General features: G+C 37.3%; 1 pseudogene; it reads right to left on the bottom strand.

The window, feature by feature from the left end:
- Positions 1–513: 513 nt before the first annotated feature.
- LOC149562671 (acyltransferase GLAUCE-like) lies at positions 514–11,198 on the bottom strand (annotated as a pseudogene).
- Positions 11,199–15,181: the final 3,983 nt, after the last annotated feature.

Genomic DNA, 15,181 nt, shown 5'->3' on the forward strand with positions numbered 1-15,181 from the left:
TTCTTGCACAATTAGTGGATCTAAAAGCATCATTTGAAAAAGGGAAAGAATTATCAGAAAATTGCGAATAAGCTTGGAAAATATTAAAGAAATATCATAAAATAGCTCAAATTTTCCCCTATTCTTCTATGCATTGGTTTCTTACCCAAAATCAAAAAGCACATATAAGTAACAAGTATCCCCAGCTCCTTTTTTGTGAATATGTAATGAGTATATTACTTTATTAATAGAAAGAGACTATTCATAAAAAAAAATGCACATATAAGAAGTGAACATGAAAATACTAGAATTTTCTTGAATGACAATGATACATTCATCTACAAAAAAATTGAAACAATTCAAAGAAACAAATAAAATTTGAAGAAACTTTTACTATTTAACATTTATTTTTTTCAAAAAATCACACATGTAGTATATTTATTTAAGATGCAAATTTGAACCGTGATAAATCAAATTATAAACAGGAGGAAAAATACTAGATAGTGTGTTTTGTTGGAGGCAAGTCTTGGTGATTTAATTCTCTACAAGTGTTGGAGCAGTGAGAAAGAGGTGTTCAAACTTGAGCATCTGATGTGGTGGCAGAGCAAGGAAGACATGAACACCATTGCTATTGACATTGTTGGGAAGCAACAAAACAAGATTCACCCTTTCATGGAGAAGAGGCCCATAATACAGTGCTTTCCCCCGTGGGTATTTCACTTCCTCAAATCTAAGCCTCAACCATGATGACAAAAAAATTACTCCCTCAGTGCAAGGAATTCCCTTGTTTACCTGCAACCAATCAATGGCTGACCAAACATATTCATTGCTCACTCTGCCCATCACCTCTTTCACTCTCTCCACATAGAAACAAAACGACCCATTCTTCAACTCTCCCCCATTTGCACTTGTACACGCAGGATATACAACATTTCCTATGGATTCACTTGGCAATGGCGGATTCAATTTTCCCCTTACATCCATTGCAAAAAACATCAAAGATTCCTCCTTTTCCCCATTTCCATCACCTCTACTCGACATTTTCATAGATGTGTAGTCACAACTTCGAAACTAGTGTACTTTTCCAATCTTCTATCCACCATTTCCATTTTCTTTAAGCTCTGCAAAAAATCGGCAGAGAGTCGGAAGAGCTTGAAAATGTGGGTGTCGCATTCTTCAATGGTTTCTATGTTATCAAATCCTCTAACTGTGAAAAAAATTGTCGAGCCCTACTTACTTCCACAATCATTGATTTTAATGTATTCTAGATGTGGGTATTCAATCAATGGAGGAGAACGAGTTCGTAATGGGGTTTTTTTAGTGTTTGGGATGATGGCCATGGTGTTTCTTGAAGCTAGAGAAGCAAGGTTCTTCATGATGATCATCGTGCCAATTCCATCCATCACTGTGTGGTTTGTCCCCAATCCAATTGAGATTCCTCCACACTTGAATTGAGTTACCTGTGAAATGTAATGGTACGAATATGTTATTGAGATCTCTCTACACTAAAACATATTGAGATCTCTCTACAATCATAAGAATTATAAATCTGGTGAGAATCAAACCTGTAACAAGCAGAGAGGCAAGTCATTGAATTGAGAGATCTGATGGCATTGCTATAGAACAAGCTTCTTGAAGAAGGGGTTGGGGTAGGCGATGTCATGGAGATTAGAGAGAAATATGTTTGTGGAGGAAGAGGTGAACAAAGCTCCTACTCCACAATAGTTGATTTGAAGGCGTCTATCATGGGAATCTAACTCAAGTCTTCATGCAAAGAAATCGTAGGTCACCAAAAGCTTACTGAATGCATCTTTTATCATCTAAAATTTTCTTCAATGGAGATTCTTGTATTTTGGATGTGGATAATGGATGTAGATGTAAAACTTGTTCTCAAAATGGCATTATAACTTTACTTGATGGATTGTGTGTTAAAATGGCTTGGGAGGGGATTCCTTAAATAGGCAAAGGGCTTGAGGGTTCAAGGGCTAGGATGCAAGGATGGGAGAAAGCTTAGGGAGGGCTTAGATTGAATGAGAGGAGAGCACATGGATTGTGCTTCCTTATAGCCAATTAGGGAGTGACACATGTCAAAAGGTCATTGGTTAGAGAAAGAGGGATTGAGTGGTCAACAAAGGAGGCTCAAAGCTCATAAAGACCGTCATAATGGCTTGTAAGAGCAATGAATGGGTTTGTAAGAGTCATTCATGGCCTTGTAAGAGATTTTATGGCTTGGTGGTTGCGATATTTTGAGGGGAGACTTTGGTTTGGATTAGAAAATTCTTAAGCTTGCTTAGGAATGTGCAAATGATTAGGGGATGGGTTAGGCTTGGGTTAGGATTAGATTAGGGATGTTAGAGATGTGCAAGTGGATGGTATTGATGAGGGTGGGTGAGTTAGTGGCTAAGCTTAGTTAGTATGGGTGGATGGGGTGGATTAAGCTAATGGGGGGATTTAGGATAGTCTTTAAGGGTTATTAGTTTTGAGGGATAGATTTATTAAATGAATTTTTTTAATAAATGGGGATTTGGAATTAGATAGGAGAATAGGATTTAATTGATAAATGATGGGTTATTTGATTTACCAATTAGGACTATAGATGATTAATTAAATTAATCAGCTAGGGGATGGAAAAGGATTAATTAAATAGGAATTTAATTAATGATGCCTTTAGAGATAGCTAAATAGTATTACCAAAGCAGTGTAATCAAATTTAGGTGTCTAAATTTTTCCCCTCTTTGACATAGTGTTGAGACAACACTATTTCAAAGAAGTTTGAATGGAGACGACACAAGCAAGATGTTTTAGCAACAAGGTTTCCCCAGTCTCGGATAAGAAGAGGAGAGACTAGACTTAAAGATGCCCCCTCGAGAAGGCGGCGGAGAGAGAGAAGATGAGGCTTGACAGCTTCTTGAAAAGCATAAGAATTTGAGACGAGCAGAGACATAGATTGGCAAAGAGAAGGGGTTGAATTATCTCAAACTCTCACTACGGGAGAATGATAAAGGGAGAATCAAATGCACAAGAGTAAATAAGCTTAAGACTTCAGGACAGATGGAGGATGAAGGAGCGGAGTGCCATAAAAGGAAACGAGGAGGAGGGGATGGATGATGGGAAGATAAAACTGATGCAACAAGATTTCAAGGGTGGATGGGTGTCAGAGATCCCTAGGACGAGGATTGTGGATCTCAAAAGATGAGGCTTGGTGGATTGATTTGATGGGTGGATCCCTAAGACTAAGATAGTGGATCCCTAAAGCTAAGAGTGATGATTGATTCTGAGAGATAACTGATGCACAAGTGGGGGTGGGAGGGATGGATGTCGGATATGGATGGGGGATAATGGAGATGAAGGGAATCCATTGAAGCATTTTGAGCGGGGGGATACTTCAAAGAGAAGTACCACCATGTAGTTGAGCACTAGATTTAATATAGGAATATTGGTTAATTTCCAAGGTTACTAAGAACAACAAGGCATGTTCACCAACTTTCCAGAGGATTGACGAATTGACTCAAAACAAACACTCAAGGATTGCCCCAACATCGCACATGAATCTCAGAGGAAGCAACGTGGAATCGACACTGGGTAACCCACAAGCAGAAAAGAAAAATAGACAAAAGACCTGATCAAGACCTTGCACTCGAATTGCCCCATTTGTAGCACACGTTGATATATAAGATTGTGGCAACCGTAAGGAGGGAACAACCCAAATCAATTGGAAGAGATACATTAAGAATCATGCTTGAAATCTCGAAAAGAAAATAAATCGAAAGAAAATGTAAATCCATAAAAAAGTTAACCTTTTTCAAAGAGATCAATAGGACTGGATACTGACAGACCAAGATCAGACAAGAGGAAGGATGCATCCTACAAGGATCTATTGGTAATATCAAGGACTAGGGTGAGCTAGGCAAGCAGAATTCTTTAGGACAACATTTTGATGACAAGGGATCTCGTACAAGGATTTTCTAAAGCACTTAACCAAGAGAACTGCAATTTGTGATCAAGCAAGAACTGACACGAAGAAATGAGAGGTATACAATGGGACCAAGCTAAGGACTAATGCACAAGAAATAGATATTTGATAGATCCAAGGATGTACAAGGGGTTACTGTACAAAAGCGCAGCATGATAGGATAGCAATGAGAAAGATAAAGATGAGAAGATAGTGGATGCAAGGGTTGGGATGAGAAGAAAGTGGATGAAAAGCTTGAGATGGGGAGGTAGAGGAAAAGCATGGGATAAGGAGATAAAGGGGATGAAAAGCTCAAGAGGAGAAGATGGTTTGTGAAAAGCTTAAGACAGTGGGAGTGAGAAGCTCAGGATGAGGAGACAACAAGAGAAAAGTTCAGGATGAGAGGATAGCGAATGGAGGCTCATGATGAGGTGATAAATGAGGGCTAGATACCAATGACAAGGAATATACCAGGTGATGGAAATATGGAGCTAATGCTAGGGTAAGGAGAGATGAAAAAGGGAACAATGGATAGAGGGATTTGGGTAGAGGAAGGCACGACATGGTCTCCAAGGAATAGAGTGCCCCCAGTTATAATATGCTATTCAAGAGGATTTTTTATGAGGGATGTGGTAGGATTGAATATTGGTCAACAAGAGGATGAGGGAGATAGATGGAAGCTAGGATGTGAAAGGTTAATGAGGTAGAGGATAAGGAGGATGGGTGGATGAGGCTAATGGAGGGATTGGATGGATGAAAGAATGGGTAGATAAAGGATAGGTGGATACAAAATTTGATGGAAAATGGATGTCAAAGGGATGACCAAAAGCATGCATCTAGTGGTGGACTTTACTTCTTTCAAGATCCAAAGGAGGATGGTGAGTGAAATGGATAGGATGTGGTTGGTATGGTGGGATGAGATGGGTATGATGGGTGATGGAACATGCCCCCAAGTGTATAGAGCATTTGGATGGAGGGATTACGCATGATGCTTGTTTTGCCAAGTTTTCACCATGGTACTTATCCATGGCGTTTGAATTGCCAAGTTTTCACCAATGGATGATTTTTTTGTTTTTATTTTATTATTTTTATTATTTTGAATTTTTTGATGCATTTTTACTCGTAGATGTTGGTATGGATGGAAAAGGATTGGATTTAACAAGTGGAATGGTGGGTGGGAGATTGGCAGATAATGGATGCAAAGACATAAGGCTAGGTGGGTAAATGGATGAGGAAAATGGAAAGATCATCATTGGCACACACCTTGAGAGGCGATGAAAGTAGTGGGAAAGATGGTATTGAGCAAGGTTGAGGAGAAAATGGAGGAAGAGAAAGATAAGGACTACAAGTAAAGTTGGAAGATGGAGGATTAGAAATTTAGGATAAGAAGCATACGGACTAAGAGTGGATTGGGGGGATGAAGGATGTATATATGGAGATTTGGATAAAGGATGAATGGATGAGGCTTTTTGAGTAGCATGAATGGATGCCCATTGAGATTTTTCTTTGAGATGCATTGCTTTTATGAGCATCTTGGGTATCCACATAATTTTTGACTTTTTCAGCTTGGGCCTTTGTGGCCTCTTGGCTTTTTCTTTGATTTGGATCAAATGTTTCTCTTCTTGAACATTTATTTTAGAAGGGACATGTTTGGACTTGGGATTTTGTGGATTTTTGGATTTATGCTTTTGTATTTTGGCATCCAATATGCTTCTATTAGCCATGGGATGGGAACAAGAGCATGGAGGAGATGGAGGGATAATGGATGGAGTGATAGGGTTTAAAGGTTGGAAGGGAATCAAGGGTGAGTGCCTTTGATGATCTCGCTAGTGGATTTGAGGGGATGGAAGGATAGATTGGAACATAGGATATGGATGGATATAATTGCTCAAAAATGGATGGAGGGAATGAAGGATATGGGCCCAAAATAGATGGAAACGGGGAAGGTGTAGGTCCCAAGATAGATGGAGGGGATAAAGGATTCATATTAGGTATATAAGGACCCAAAATGGATGGAAAGGGTGAGGGATTTAGATAAGGGATATATGGACCCAAAATGGAGGGTTGGAGATAAGGAGTAGGATAAGGACCCAAAATAGATGCAGAATAAGATGGATGGGAACTTTGGGGTGAAGATGGAAGGACTTGCGACCATGTAGGAATAGCGAGGATACCAACATCTAGAGATACATTTTTATTTCTTTCTTTAATATGATGTTCATTATTTGGAACACAAGATGTGAGTCCATTACTAGCTAAAGGAGTCAAAGCTTCATATATGATAGTTAGTTCTTTTTTGATGGATCTATCATCATAGATTATGGGAGATATATGATCATGGAGCAAAGGGGATGGAAGGAGAGGATCTTGATAGGGATGGGTTAATGGAAATGGATCTTGAGATGGAGTAGGTAAGATGGTAGGATTCAAAGATGGAGTAGATGGTAAAAGTGGATCATGTAGGGAAATAAGTGGGATGGTGGGATCTTCTGTTGTGTCGAGACATATTTCAACATGCTTTTGGACAAGATCTTGACAGGAATGGATGGGAGTGGAAGGGGTGATAAGAGAAGTATGGATGGGTAGAAGTTTCTTCAATGGGGATGGGTTGATGGGGGAGGGACTCATTAGGTTCATTATATGGGATTTGGGTAATGCTAGGAGGAGGAGATGTGGATGGGATTTGGAGGGATTTGATGGATGGGAGGTAGGAGATGGAAGGGGTTTGATAAGTGGGGTGGATGCGATAGGGATGGTAGCGATAGGATGATGTGAGAGGAATGATGGGTGTGGGAGATGGATTTGCTTTGGGTTTCTTGGTAAAATTCCTTGGAGACAAGTGTGTTGGACTAGGATGAGTAAGGGGATTGGGGTGATGCATTGTAGAACTAGGATTGGTTGGAGGATTTGGAAGAGATTGGGATGGTGGATTCAGACTAGGGATGTAGCTACTAGAATTGTTCTGGATTGGTGGAGGCTAGGAGATGAAGGTAGAGGAAGATGGAGGTATGACTGATGTATAAGAGGAATATGTGGGCACAATATAAGGAGGAGGTAAGGATGAGGATAGTAATGGATTTCCCTTGTCAAAGGCATGGTAAGGAGTACTAGTGGGTATGTTTGGAGGAGGGATGAAGTGGTTGTGAGGAATGTTTGGATTTTGGGGGATGTTGGGGGTAATATCTCTAAGGCTTTCAATATACCCGTCATAGTCAATAAGATTTTCATCATCATTGGAATAGGATGTAGCGGGAGAAAGGACAATGTGACCAAACTCATCATGATAGGGTTGGGATTTCATGTTTTGATGATGAGTTGGATAGGGATGGGGTTTTGCATATGGATGAACACGAAAGCTCATGGTTGGATTTGGATTAAGCGTAGATTTTGGATTGGCTGATGAAAGATTTCCTAGGGAGAGTCAAAGCTGCATGACAAACCTAAGGAGGATTGGCTGGAGATTTTTGGCTTCCCTATGGATGGAAGACTTCGAGGGTATGCTGTCAAAAAGTGAGAGTTTTGCTTTCCTATGTGTAGGATTGGTGGCTTTTGGTGTCAACTTGAGGATAGACAAATGATCCTATGGGCATGACACAAGATTGACCACTTGTGGATCCCAACCTTTAGCTTAAGGTGATGAGGGATGACAAGTGAAAAGGCTAGATTACCCTAGACAAAGCTCTCTCAAAGGGATAACCTTGGGGAGATTGAGGGATTTGGATAGAAAACTCTGGCAAAGTAACAACAATTCCTTAAAGGCTTGGGTGATTTTGGATTGGGTTGCTAGCTAGCTAGGGGGATGATGGACATTGGATTTGGGATTATCCTAAAGCAAAGAACTAGATAGATTCAGTTGCGGCGGGGGAGCTTGGATGATTTTCTAATGAGGCAGTGACTACACTAAGTATGCCTTGAGCTGAGAGATTTCTGCTTTTCTGAGATTTTGACCAAAGTCGGCAAACATTCATTCAAAAGCTATGAACAAACAAGCAGACAAAAGTTTGGAGCAAGCACATCAAACACACCAACATCTTAGGAAGCTTTCTACAAGGATGAAATTTGGCCTAGCTAGGGAGTCCTCGATATACGCAAGGTATGTGAGGCCTATATCTGTAGATGAAACCAAAAAGATGTCACACAACCGAGAGGAGTGGTAACCCACTTCTCCTCTTTCACTTCTTAAGGGTATAAAGTTCCTTGAGGCTTAGCCTGAGTAACAAAATCTTGATCCCAAGAGAGGTGTCTTTGGATTCACCTCTCGATCTTTATACTCCATCAAAACACTAGAGTTGAGGTCGTCCCAAGGGGTGATGAAATCCCCAAGCAAGCCCCCTAAAACTAAAAACAAAGTTTTGGATCCTAGTCTTATGCACCCAAGATGGCTTGCAAAGGCAACAAGGGGAGAGAAGATTCAGATGACCTTGGGCTAAAAAGCAGAGTTCTTTCACCAACTGATTTTTAGATTGTTTGATCTATTGAAAACACAAGTGATTAAGATATAGATGTTCAATTCCAACTTGACAACATCGTCAACATAATAGAAATCGAGAGATCGTCAACATAAAAAATGCGAGCGTCATTGAAATGTGTCAAAATCATGCAATGTTCATTGATTGTTAGGCATTCAAGATTGAGTGAATTCTTTTTAAAACCCAAAGTTGAAGTGTGAGGTATAGCAATGATTAATTGATCCTTTGCATTCAAGATTTTGTTTTGTTGTTTTAAGCATGCATTCCAATAAAAACTTGATTGAAGATTGATTAAACGAAATTCATTCAATGAGAGATGTGTTTAAACATGCAAGTTTATTTTAAGAAAAACTTACAAAAAACATGATTAGGCTTGTCACTCCAACCTGTAATGCTACAAAAAAGTGATTTGATTAGTCACTCAAAAATCCCCAAAATCAAAGCTTAACTATGAGAAAAATATTTTTAACATTTTTTGTTATTTTTGATATGCATAAAAATGCTTAGAATAGTCCATATCCTACAGAACCACTAAAAGTTAAAATTTGATTTATACTTTAAAAAATATATATATATTATTATGATTATGATTTGATAATGAGCATAAAGATATGATGATAAAACCTATAGAAAACAAGTAAGAATAAAAACCTGCATGAAAAACTATCAAAATTATGAGCAAGTCAGCTAACAGTGCGAACCCGTGGGTTTAAGCTGTGATCCCACAGGCGCAGGAATGTGAGAAAATGTCGCAGAAACATGACATAGGACTAATAAAAAAAATGCAAGAAATGAGATTGTGGGTTTAAAAAAAAAAAACACAATGCGATCTCGTGAGAAAGTGATCTCGCAGATTTATGGAACGCGTTTCCACGGATGGAATGCAAGGATAAGTAGCGAGATAGTGATCTCGCAGGTTTTGACAGCATTCCCATGGGTTAGATAGCGTTCCTACTTTTTTAGATAGCGATCCTACGAAACAGAGAACTGGTAAAAAATGCAGAAAGATGGGCGGCAGGATAAATGACACAGAGTGATCCCACGAAAATAGCAATCCCGCGGGTTAATTTAGCCTCATTCCCACAGGGGAATTCTTTGGCGAGTTCAAGAGGTCAAATGTGAGAATGGGTTTCAAAGTTTGACTAGTCAATAGTCGCGTTCTCGCAGATGCTCCTGCATTCTTGGGGTCATGGGTTCGCGATCCTGCCAGAGTATGGCGTATTCCCGTAGTCATAGGTTCACACTCCTGCGACTGTGAGGATGCAAAAAATTAAGTTTTTTGAGAGTCGACTATGTGAAGACTGCTTAGAGGGGTGTGTGTGCATTCTTGAGGCGCTCAATGTGGCCGTACAAGCAAAATCAGAAAGCAACACAAACAAAATATATTGCCATTAATGTTAGTTTTGCATGGTTAGCCAAAACATGAAAAAGCATGTAAAACTAGCATTAATGAAGATTTAAATGACCCATGCGGGGTCCCACCGGGTGTGCCAAAATGTATACACTAATATGTTAGCAAGAAATACTAATCTATTTTAAAAATAAAGCATTAACTAACAAAATTAATATAAACTTTAAGAGAGACAAAGTGAGATCCTCAAATGAGAATATGAGCCATGGATTAGCTCTCTCAATGAGGATGATCACTTGATTTGGAGATATGTCTATTTGTGGATTTGGGATGTATGCTCAAGATTGGTGCTCAAATTTGCTTCAATGGATATTCTTGGATTTTGGATATGGATAATGGATGTAGATGTAAAACTTGTTCTCAAAATGGCATTATAACTTTACTTGATGGATTGTGTGTTAAAATGGCTTGGGAGGGGATTCCTTAAATAGGCAAAGGGCTTGAGGGATCAAGGGCTAGGATGCAAGGATGGGAGAAAGCTTAGGGAGGGCTTAGATTGAATGAGAGGAGAGCACATGGATTGTGTTTTCTTATAGCCAATCAAGGAGTGACACATGTTACAGGGTCATTGGTTAGAGCAAGAGGGGTTGAGTGGTCAAAAAGGGAGGCTCAAAGCTCATAGAGACCCTCACAATGGCTTGTAAGAGCAATGAATGGGTTTGTAAGAGTCATTCATGGCCTTGTAAGAGCTTTTATGGCTTGGTGGTTGGGATATTTTGAGGGGAGACTTTGGTTTGGATTAGAAAAGTCTTAAGCTTGCTTAGGAATGTGCAAATAATTAAGGGATGGGTTAGGCTTGGGTTAGGATTATATTAGGGATGTTAGATATGTGCAAGTGGATGGTATTGATGAGGGTGGGTGAGTTAGTGGCTAAGCTTAGTTAGTATGGGTGGATGGGGTGGATTAAGCTAATGGGGGGATTTAGGATAGTCTTTAGGGGTTATTAGTTTTGAGGGATAGATTTATTAAATGGATTTTTTTAATAAATGGGGATTTGGAATTAGATAGGAGAATAGGATTTAATTGATAAATGATGGATTATTTGATTTACCAATTAGGACTATAGATGATTAATTAAATTAATTAGCTAGGGGATGGCAAAGGATTAATTAAATAAGAATTTAATTAATGATGCCTTTAGAGATAGCTAAATAGGATTACCAAAGCAGTGTAATCAAATTTAGGTGTCTACAATTTCAGATGAAGTTATTTCAAGATTTGGAGCAAAGAAATGAACAATCTCCATAGTAAATGCTACGTGCTGATCTATATTGGAAAGAAACATTCTTCTTCTTTCAGTTGGGTGGGTAGGATAAACACTCATGGTTTCTTCCACTGTTACTTGGGCATCATAGGGTGTGTTAGGAGGGCTCAATACTATGGCCATTACTACCAATTAGGTAAACTTCAAATAGAGTGTGTTCTCACAATTTCCCATCCCATTCATTATATAGCATAAAAACCCATACATTTCAACTCATTTCTTTACCATGTCAACTGGTAAATTCTCATAGGTTAGTTTTGCATATGAAATGTGTTAGCAGTTTTTTATTCCCTGCGAGAGCTTTTCACATTAAAATTCATGAAAGTGATACCTTCAAAAAGAAGAATAAATAGATATTAGGATTTGGTGGTATTGAGAGAACTTTACTTAAATATCATTCAATTCAATCACCAAACAATTATTGGTGATGTCATATTTTCTCAAAATTATAAAATATATAATTGTCTATATTTTTATTCTATATATTAAGAATAATTATCTCAAAGAGCCTCTTAAAGAAGGTAGAAGTATTTTTTATGTTGTTGAGTATGTTGACAATGTGATAGTAAAGGCCAACTTATATTGTTATCTATAATATTTATATGTTAGCAATCTATCACAATGCTTATTATATACATTTATAAAAAAAAAATTCCCTCTAGCTACTTCGTGCAATTATATATAATTACTAGCATATCTATCTTTGCATAAATATTTGTGAAGTATTTCAAGCGATATCTTTGATTAGATGCTAAATTTTATTCAAATTATTTTATTAATTAGTGCTTAACCTAATATATTGTGTGTTTGTATCCATATTTATTATGTTTCTTGCAATTAAATACTTCCAAATTAATAGACATGATAAAATTGTGATTCATAGTAAGTATAGTCGAGGCTTATAACCTAATTGAATGAAAACTCTTTTCAAATTCCAACCCTAATTGCACCCTATCTAGCCCTCAGCCTCACTACAATTGAATCATTTTAAATATGGACCACAATTGAAACCTAATCCTAATATTAACCCTAATGGTATTTGATGGTCAATCCTAACCCGAATTCCTAGCTTAATCCTTGAACTAACCCTAAGCATGACATAATTTGAACCCTAATTAAACCTTAATTGAACCTTAGTGAAACTCTAGCACTAATTGCTATTAAACTCTAACCCTAATTGTGAACCTTAATGAAAGTTTATTCTTGAATTAATCATAACCCCATTCTTTATAAGAATTAAATGTAAAACAATGATTAAACGAAAATATAATTAAACCATAATCCACCTCAATGCAATTTTAACATAGTACAAAATGATAGTAAGTAGTGTCACTTAACACTCTAATCTATTGGGCTAGATGATTACAAATATTCAAGACACAAATAATTACGATGTAAGAATTTCTAGACAATTCACAAATAATACATATAACTAAAACATGAAATACACTCATATCCAAGCATCAATTCAATTTGACACCAATAAGTGAAGTTGAGAAAACATAAAGTGTGTGTGTGTGTGTGTGTGTGTGGGTGCACGCGCGCGCGCACGCACACGTGCAAGATCATGGTGTGTCGAAAAGTGGCAATCTAAAAAATATGTAGTTCTGAAATGCTTGAAAGCATTTTAAAATATATTCCAACTTTTTTTCCACTCACCCAAATACTAAATGAAAAAAATTAATATCTTTACAAGTTCTACTATATCTTTTGATACCAACCCTATATAATCAACTTTAAAACATCCTAAAAATGTGTTTTTGGTTTGTTTTTACATGATTTTTACTTCAAAAATATAGTTGATGACTTTTTTTCCACCAAAATTTGATGAAATGAAAAGGGTTTCTTAAGAATGTTCTTATCTTTCCATAAATGTAAGGTTTGTCAAATTATGAGTTTAGTAACTAATTATTACTTATTTTCTAATGGAGTTATGTATAAAGTGTTGACTACCACACTACTCGAAAAATAATTATAACTTTCAAATGATACAACATTTTTGAAATCCAAAAGATGCATTACATTCTATGTTTCTTCCACTATAAGGAAAAAAAAGGAAAAATTAAGTTTTGTAAAGTTTTGAATTGGTTAAGGTGGTTAGACACAGGAGTTTTTTTATTCAAAAAATACTAAAGTCAAAAATTAATTATTAATTATTTACTTAGAATAAAAATACCCAAAAATATGTGTCACATCCAGGCATCAGTCTACTACTTATATCTAGAATATTATTTAAAAATATTATCATTTAATTTTGATTAAAGGTATGTGCAACAAGTTGTGGTGCCAAAAAGGTGACAACCTTTTTTTTTTTTAATTTTCAATAGCGCATATGCGCTATGGCTCAGGTTGCACTATAGTACGTACGCACTATGGCTTGGGTAACCTAAGCTATAGTGCATATGCGCTATAGTACGTACACACTTTTAAAAAAGAAAAATCTTATAAATGGGCTGCATACCCGTAGCCCATTCATTTTAACTCTTTTTTTTGCCCTCTCCTCACAGTAGTGCATACACGAATTGGAGAAAATCAAAGTTTTCACCACCCGCCTTGCCAATATGCCTCCTCACCAGTGAAATAAGAGATCACAAGCATGCCGCATGTGATCTAAATTTCATTTTGCATTGTTTGATATGTTTTTTATATTGTTTTGTAGGGTTTTTACAATTTTTTTTTAGATTTATTTATTTATTTAGATTTCAATTGATTTTTTATGACGAAATGTCAATAATCAATCGGCAAATCCTCAAGAAGCTCAAAACCGTCAAGAAAATCAAAACCAAAACCCTCCCCAAGAAGAACAAAAGATTTTGCAACTTGAACCAATTGCAAGACCTCCACCTGGCACACAAGAAAATATAATAAATGAAATAGAAAGAGGCAAAATAGAATTAGGACTCATTGGTTGATTGAAAGAATCTGAACAAACCAATCCAATGAGGGCTCAATTGGCATTGTTCTTCAAATCCATTAAGACCTAGATAGCTTCAGTTAGTGGTTAGTTAGATGTTTGGTGGGTTAAGACAGATGAACAAAAAAGATTTTATGCAAATAAATTGTCATATCAAGATGTTAAGAAAAAAGGAAATATCAAAAGGTAGAATATGTGCATTATTTAGAAAACCCAGTGAACAAAATACTGTTAGAGAGGGTACTAAATGGTTCCCCATCCCTTGGTGCATACATGATGCTATTAGAAATAATTTTTGGGATAGATGGTGGATGGTTTTTGATGCCCCTCCTTGCAACAATCACAAGGTCCCCATGTATTTTTAAAGAAATTGTATTGTGAGTTTGTCCTTGGGGAGATCCCCAATTATTTTGATATATTAGACTCCCAGGGTAGAGGTGGGGGGTCATCATTTGAGAGGTTAGGGGCACATTGTGACCCTAATGTAGTTAGAGAACTTGTGGTCAAGCCACACGGTGAGCATCTGACTATTCCTCCTGTTGCGAAGGAACATGTAGAGGCCAGTGCTCTAGGGACCATTAATGCTTTGACACCGACCCTCATCCATTGCATGAATCCATTAGTTTAGGGGGAAGCCTTCAGTGCACTGTGATCACATGTGCACATCATGCGGATCCTTATGCACATTTGGCACTCATGTTGGAGATGGTGCGGATGATGGGCTCGTCACTGATTAGTTCCTGAATGACACATTTGGCATTGACACACAGGTAAATTACAATTATAATTTACTAATTTGATCGCATTTCATATGTAAAGTGAATGATTAATTAATTAGCATCTATTGACATTGTTCAAAATTTAGGGTCAGAGTGTTGGCAGGCCTAGTAGCGATCCCCCGACCCCATTTTTTGCCCCATCCACAAGTCTAGAGGTATGTATTGATTTAATCATTTAAATTAATACATATATTTATTAAGTAATCATATTAAGCATTGACAAAAAAAACTATGAATGTGCATTAGTTCTCTATAGGATCGTCGACATTTGCTACGGACTCAAAGCATAGACATCATACGAGCTTCATAGAAGTACATTTGTTTCATGTTAATTTAATTCATTTGATTATATTTGTTTCATGTTTCATGTTACATGTAATTTTTATTGTATGGCATGCAGCTCATGACATCAG

The sequence above is a fragment of the Cupressus sempervirens genome, chromosome 4 (assembly GCF_028749045.1).
Source record: "Cupressus sempervirens isolate cs-2001-9-10 chromosome 4, ASM2874904v1, whole genome shotgun sequence".
NCBI lineage: Eukaryota > Viridiplantae > Streptophyta > Pinopsida > Cupressales > Cupressaceae > Cupressus > Cupressus sempervirens.